The sequence below is a fragment of the Triticum aestivum genome, chromosome 3A (assembly GCF_018294505.1).
Source record: "Triticum aestivum cultivar Chinese Spring chromosome 3A, IWGSC CS RefSeq v2.1, whole genome shotgun sequence".
Lineage (NCBI taxonomy): Eukaryota > Viridiplantae > Streptophyta > Magnoliopsida > Poales > Poaceae > Triticum > Triticum aestivum.
In genome coordinates this window covers 365,681,500-365,688,986 of record NC_057800.1, presented here as the reverse complement: position 1 = coordinate 365,688,986, position 7,487 = coordinate 365,681,500, and the positions used below count along the sequence as shown (strand labels likewise).

Genomic DNA, 7,487 nt, shown 5'->3' with positions numbered 1-7,487 from the left:
GTGGGTTGTTTCATTGAAGCCGACCTTAAGCACTGAGATCTGTATGTGTGATTTAAGATACAGCTACTACCATGCATTGGGCCCTGAAATATGACCCCGCTCGACTTCTTATTCACCCTAGCTCTCTGTCCAGGAGTTGCAAGTAGTTTCTGGTGTTTGTAGCCTACTGGAGGCCGTGGACAGCGCTGACCGTAGGGGTGGGCTGTGATGCGGTAGGTACGTGGCCGAGTGTACCGAATACCCGTTAGGTATCTCGGGAACCCTGTTCACATCGTTCGGGGCCGTATGGGAAACCTCGGCCGGACTCCCTGCGGATGGAACCTGGATAGGCGATAAACCTGGACTAGAGGCTTAGGTGTTTAGGTAGGTCGTGGTCTACACCCACGTCGGCTTTCGCTTGAAGTCTGCCGAGCACATGTCGTGTGCAGACGCTAAGTGGTGGAAACATGTATGAAGAAGTACACCCCTGCAGGGTTAACATGATCTATTCGAATAGCCGCGTCCGCGGTAAAGGACTACTTGGTTGCCTATACAGTTCATAGACAAGTAAATGGATACTATTAAAAGCCTCAAGATAAGTGTGAGTGCCGAGGTTGGCTCTTCCGTAGGAAGACGGAGGTGGATCCTCGGTAGTGTATTGAAGTGGTGAGTAGTGGACTCGTGTGCGCAAAACCTTTTCAAGTTGGAGTATCGTAGGATAGTCTAGCCAAGAGTCAAAGCTGGCTTGCTGCAATAACTCCACCAACCCTTCTTGATACTGTGCATGTATGTAGGATCTGATGTAAGTCTTGCTGAGTACCTTTGTACTCATGTTGCTATAATCTACATTTTTACAGAAGACGCTGCAACCCCTTCTGATGGGTTCTATGTAGACGTTGACATCAACGAGTAGGCTAAAGACCCAGGTGGTGACCCTGAGCTTGTGGAGGACCACGTAGTATAGCTAGGCTTTCCAAGCCTCTTTTATTTTACTAGTTGTCTGTACTCAGACAAGTTACTTCCGCTGTTGGCCTGTATGACTGTATGACTTGTATGTTGGGTCGTGAGACCCGTACCTTTGTGTGTATGTTATGTATGGCTCTCTGAGCCTTAAATAAAGTACTTGTGTCGTAGAGTCATGTTGTGATGCTTCGTTGTATTTGCACATATCGAGCATATTGTGTGTATGATTGAAATGCTTGGTATGTGTGGGATCTGACTATCTAGTTGTTTATCTTTGGTAGCCTCTCTTACCGGGAAATGTCTCCTAGTGTTACCGCTGAGCCATGGTAGCTTGCTACTGCTCTGGAACACTTAGGCTGGCCGGCATGTGTCCTTCTTCGTTCCTGTGTCTGTCCCTTCGGGGAAATGTCACGCTTTGAGTACCGGAGTCCTGTTAGCCCGCTACAGCCCGGTTTACCGGAGTCCTGCTAGCCCAGTGCTACAGCCCGAACCCACTTGCTGATGACCGACACGTTCGAAGCTGGGTCATGGATGCCTGTCCCTGTAAGTCTGTGCCACTTTGGGTTTACGACTAGTCATGTCAGCCCGGGCTCTTTATCATATGGATGCTAGCGACACTATCATATACGTGAGCCAAAAGGCGCAAACGGTCCCGGGAAAAGGTAAGACGACACCCGTGGGGATACCGTGCGTGAGGCCGCAAAGTGATATGAGGTGTTACCAGCTAGATCGATGTGACATCGGGTCGGGGTCCTGACAAATTTAAGGTAAACTTGAAATGGAAGGGCGAACCAAGATTGACAAGTACCACATCATGAACAAAAGTTTATAACAGATATAAAAGTGACAATAAACAAGTTTTTCAAGATTTACAATGAACAACATGATTTGGCTTCTTCCTCTAAAATAGAAACAATCTGCAGCACTAACTTGGTGACAATCCCACCAATTCAACAACAATGGACATATTTTTCTACACTTTGCTCCTTTGCGGCTTGTAGAATCAAAGGGCTACGACCATCATTGCAGAAAAGGAAAAAATTGACAATAGTTCTTGCGTGAACGAGTCATCAGGTAATCATGTGAGTCTACTATATATAAACTGTAGGCAATATTCAGCGACAAAGGTAACATGCGTAGCAAAAAACTGGATAACAAAAGGAATACTTTCAACTAAGTCTAGAGGAAAATTTAACCGGATTTCATCTGATAACCTTGAGGCCTGCTGGAGATTGAGCAATTTTGGAATATAAATATATATTTCAAACAAATTAATGAACTGGGATGAACGGATCTTAGAAGGATGGCCTAACTTGTGGCTTTGGAACTTCAGTATCTCCATGGCTAATCAAGGCTTAGAGAGGCAGCAATTAAAGAATCAGTCGAGTTAAGGTATGCCGCTATCAATCCTTCTTTTACTAATCTTAACACAACGTTAGTATTTAAAAGACCTTGATACACTGCTCATGGTCATCTCATTATTGAAAAAGTAAGTGTCAAACTAGCCTACAAGATAAAAGCATTTCCCAGTAACTGAATGTACAACCTGGGATCGTCAGTTCTCTTAACATTCAGTTACTGGGAATACCGCTGTATGAAATATAGTGCAAACTCCAGATCATAAATTTTAATACATTCAACAATTAAGATTTTGAGCCATGAGATTATACGCCGATAGTTACAATTAAGCTTTTGAGAGCATAAATCAATCATAAAAAGGCAGAAAGAATATGCTCCAGAACACAATAAGGGCTTAAACTACTTATTTGAAAACAGTGAAACAACTCATTAAATCTAACTAATTTTAAATGATCTAGTTTTAAGAATTAATATAGTACAACTAAGAGAAGACTACAAAATCATCAATCAAGAAGATTCTACTGTATAAAATTGATAATTAGAGACAGCTGTCACTGCTTGGTCACATACCGCGGTCAACATGGCAATGACAGACATGTTATGGATATTTTCTATCCATAATTCCGCGGAGCTCCTCCGTTCTAAACCTCACCATCTTGACTGCTTTTGAATGTCACGCCGGGAATACCATTCCTTCTCTAATAATAGCAAGCTATCATAATCAAGCAATGATAGTGTGAATAACTGAACATTAAAATCCGATAGTAATATATACTAACGACCCTTTAAAGTAATTAAGACCACAGTTGTCTACTCAAAGCTCAAAAGTGCACTTAACAATGGTGTACAACAGTTAGTTTTATACACTGCCACCAAAATATTTTAACTAACACTTCCACCAACAGCCCCCCCGTGAAGTGCAATATATAATTAATATGGTCAATCGAGCATATTATATTAATGTATTACAACTAATAAAAGTGCACTGAGAAGGCAACCATAAAGCAAGAACAACCACTGTGAAGAGCACTGACGATCACAGTAATGAGAAAGAGTAACACATGGCAATAACAAAGAAACATAATCCAGAGGATGCAGATGGAAAAAAACGCAATCCAAAAAATATGACTAATATAGACAAGCCTCCAAAACTAATACTACTATTGACAGACCTCCAACACTAATACTATAGACAAGCCTCCAAAAGTAGAACACGAAATATACCTCCTGCAATTTCTTCCATCTAACTCGTTTTGATTCTACGGGAAAAGGTTGCAACATGAGAAATAGCCTGCAGAAATAGATAGATCAAATGCTGCGCAAGTCAAAAAAATGTTACTGCTAGCCATAATGCATACATTCGCCATAGTGCATACATTCTATCTCTTATTATACTTTCTGCAACATACTACGACTCGGAGCAAATACATGACATATCATGGTAATGCCACAATGGTTATTATCGACTGGAATGAGTTGTCCAGATTTTTACTGGTAAATCAATTCAGTTTACATGCAACTACTAAAATTTTATAGGGAAATGTTGTAGTGATATCATGGTAGCGCAAGCATAGAAGTTGTTACAGAGTGGAAAGAACAGTCTAGATTTTCAGTACTGAATATGTCCTTCTAGCATTGCAAAAAGCTACAGTTAAGCCTCTCTCATGCTAATTATCTATGTTGAAGCTAGTAGAAAACCTGCACTTACAATGGCACGTAGAAAAACAATGGAATGTAGCTTTTTGCAATGCAAGAGGCTTAACTGTAGAAAACCTACACTTACAATGGCACCTATAAAAACTATTGCAGTCTAAGGGATAATTGCCGCCAAAAAAGGTGAGAAAATAGAAGGTTCAGATAGCACCAAGTCATAATATGATAGTAGATATCTCCAAGAAGAAATAGATCATATGTACATTGAGCCGCCACTAAGTTGTGAGTTGTTGTCTGGCAGACAAAACTTCCCTTTGAGCCGCCATAACCACTGTATCCACATGTGTAGGTTGCTACTGCCAACAACTCTTATTTAGCTGCACTCTCGTAGTTCTGAAATTAAAGGAATGAAGCACAAAGTTTAAAAGATTTAAGAGAATAGTAAACAACTATAGGTTTCAAAGGTGTGGCGAACTTGCAAATCTACATATGTAGACCTGACTGTTTGTTATGCAAAACACCCTACAATGTAAAGGATAGCGATGCCAAAATAACTAATATACATGCTCTTACATTACACACATTCAAACTTGAGAACATGACTGTTGCTGCTTCCGCGCTGCTGTACTTTGCAAATTAGTCATGGATATTTTAATTGTATAGTTGTTTTGCTATGGTTCTAAATAGCGTCTGTACCAGTTACTTAAAAGCATAGTTCCATTTGCTATGGTTCTGAATCAGCATGTTTTCCCATAGAACATTTATTTACCTACAGTACTCGCATCGATATCCACGAGACAAAAAGATGGAGAGGTAAATTAATTTTAGTGGGGACTAACTGGCAAGATGCTACATCTGCCATACATACAACAACTAAGCACACTTGCATGGATTGTATGTCGTCCCCTCTTGAAACAGATGCCCACGCCAGGCGCCAAATCAAGCAAAGGAACAAAAGACTCCTCTATAAAGAGAAATGGAACTCCAGGACAAATATATCCCCTTCTCGACGAGGAAAGATCAAGGTACCAAACAAACTAAGAAAGCCAACAAAAAAACTATCAGGAATATAGCTAGATCTGAGAGCATCTCTTGAGCAGTAACAAACAAAAATCCACTTTGCAGAAACTTAGTTGAGGTACGCAACAAACTTAAAAAGACAACAAAATTTCTATATGAAAGCCTAGCTAGATCTGAGCATCTGGTTGACTGAAAGAAACAAAAAGAATCCCATTTGTAGGAACCTAGCTAGAAATGAACATCTCCTTGACAAGAAGGGTGAAGAAGCTCACCCAACAGAAGAACTGGAGCATGGACCTGGCACAATCACCACGCATCCTTGGGTCCACCGCTAGCACACTCGTTTTCGTTGGGAGTCTCCTATTCCCCCTCCAAACCGGATGGTGGCTGAGCACCACGGAAGGACGAGCCCCCTGCATAAATAGATAAGATGAACATCAACAAGGGAGGGAGGCAATGGCGGATCTACATGGGCGAGGCGAAGGAGCAGCCATAAATCCCGAGCACGGCGGCCTGCGGGGGAGAGCGACTTCGGCTACTGGCGGGTGAGGGCGCGGGATATCGGCGGCTGGCGTGTGAGTGCACGAGAGGTTGATGGCGGCGAGGGCACGAGAGGTTGAGCCACCGGCTGGGGATGAGGAGGAGGCATTGGGGAGTGGATGGAATGAGGAGGGCTCTAGGGTTGCTTTCACCCTGCCGCGTGAAGAGATGTGCATGGAAGGAGACAGACCATTAGGCTTACGCATGGGACCAGCAGTATAAGGCCCATTGGTCATTGAACGCAAGCAAAATGAACGGCCACACGAAAAACCAGTGCCCACGACCTGGCACAGGCCCCACGTCGCGTGCCGCGCGGAGTTGATTGCCAAAACCTCCTCACGCGGGAACGACCGACCCAGCCAACGAGACGACGAGACACGTACCCAGTGAAGCTGACAAGCGGGACCAGAAGCAGTGCTGGCCCACCCGTCATTACGGCAGGCCAAAGGTGGGCGCACAAGCCGGGTGCACAAGCACCGACCGGCCCCTCCGCAGCTGCTGCCCACAACGCACAACGCGCGCAGTGCGCCAGGAGCGTCCCGCCAAGAGCGGTTGACCCTAGAAAACTCTAGCCTACACCCTACACCACGGGACGGACGCCCAGTGTAACCGACGAGCGGGACCAAAGACAACAACGGCCCACCCATCATCGGCGTAGCAAAGACATGGGCAGAGAAATCGGGTGCATAAGCGCTGGCCAGCCCTCTGCGGCTCGCCCACGCCACACGACGCGGACGACGCAGCGCGTGTGGAGAGGCGCACGGACACCCAGGATAGTTTCACCCAGCCAATCGGATCCAGCCCGATCCCACAGGTCATTCCCTGTCCAAGATCTACCACGCGGTGAAAACGACACAGGTCAATTCCCATTGAACATCCAATGGCCCGAAGCTAAAAAATGACCACGTTGACCAGAATCGGACGATGAACGAAGGACGCGATCGGGGAGCATCCTGGGAGCGAGTTGCCCAGCCTTTTTATAGTTTTAAATATGAGAATTATGCAGTCTCATGTCTTTTAGCCAGCCATAATATATGTGAAATGTACAATGTCATTTTGTTTAACCAGGCATCATATATTTGAATGATATCTTGCCCATCCTTTTCTTCATTACATTTCCATTTGTCGACAATGTTTGTACATTAAACTACTCTTCCTATGAATCATCCATTTGAGTGGGTGATGGAAAAATCTGGAGTGAAAACAAGGCCTTCAGAGCAGACAGTGCTACCTTTCGAAGCAGATCTCTTGCTGGGTCCTGATAGCTCCTCAGAGATGAATTCAGAGACAGATGACCAGTCCTATTCCCCCACCGAGGTGTATGCTCTAACTTGGCATGGTTATATTGCTCATATCATGCATATGGTGTCTTGCATTGCGTAGTTTAGACATCATATACACAATATTCAACACCATGTTCTTAGTTCACACAACATATATGTGAATGCCCTCTGCTTAGCATATAAATCACATATGTGGATTAAATCATGTGGTCTTGATTACTTAGATAACATGTATGTGAATTATGTCATGCGATCCTGTTCAGTTAGTCATCATATCTATGAATTATGTTATGCTATGCTATCCGGTTTAGATAAACATTATATATGTGAAATTATGTCATGCTATCTGTTTTAGTTAAACAATATCTCAACTATTTCATGCCCTCTTTATTCCACACTATCTATTACATATGTCTCATACAATGTCTGTACATTCAACTATTCTTCCTGTTTATCAGCCATTTGAATTGGAGCGAGTGATGGCAGGATCTAGCATAGTAAAAACACGGTCTTAAAAAAATGGTGCTACCACTTGGTGGATATAGAACCTCGGTCGTACATGCACGAGAACCAGCCCTAACACACATAACCCAGACTCTCGCAGATTGTACCCCTACTGCGATGGATAGAGAACCAGCTTCACCCAGTCTAACCCCTATCCCAGCAGATAGTAACCCAGTTCCTATTGAC

The 7,487-nt window shown here is 43.6% G+C and overlaps 1 long non-coding RNA gene across 1 annotated transcript; it reads right to left on the bottom strand.

The window, feature by feature from the left end:
- Positions 1-1,739: 1,739 nt before the first annotated feature.
- LOC123061300 (uncharacterized) lies at positions 1,740-6,614 on the bottom strand. Its single transcript, XR_006428875.1, has 3 exons — positions 5,247-6,614; positions 3,526-4,347; positions 1,740-3,013 (listed from the first exon to the last, which is right to left on the bottom strand). It is a non-coding gene; the product is annotated as an uncharacterized lncRNA (long non-coding RNA).
- Between the last annotated feature and the right edge of the window lie 873 nt (positions 6,615-7,487).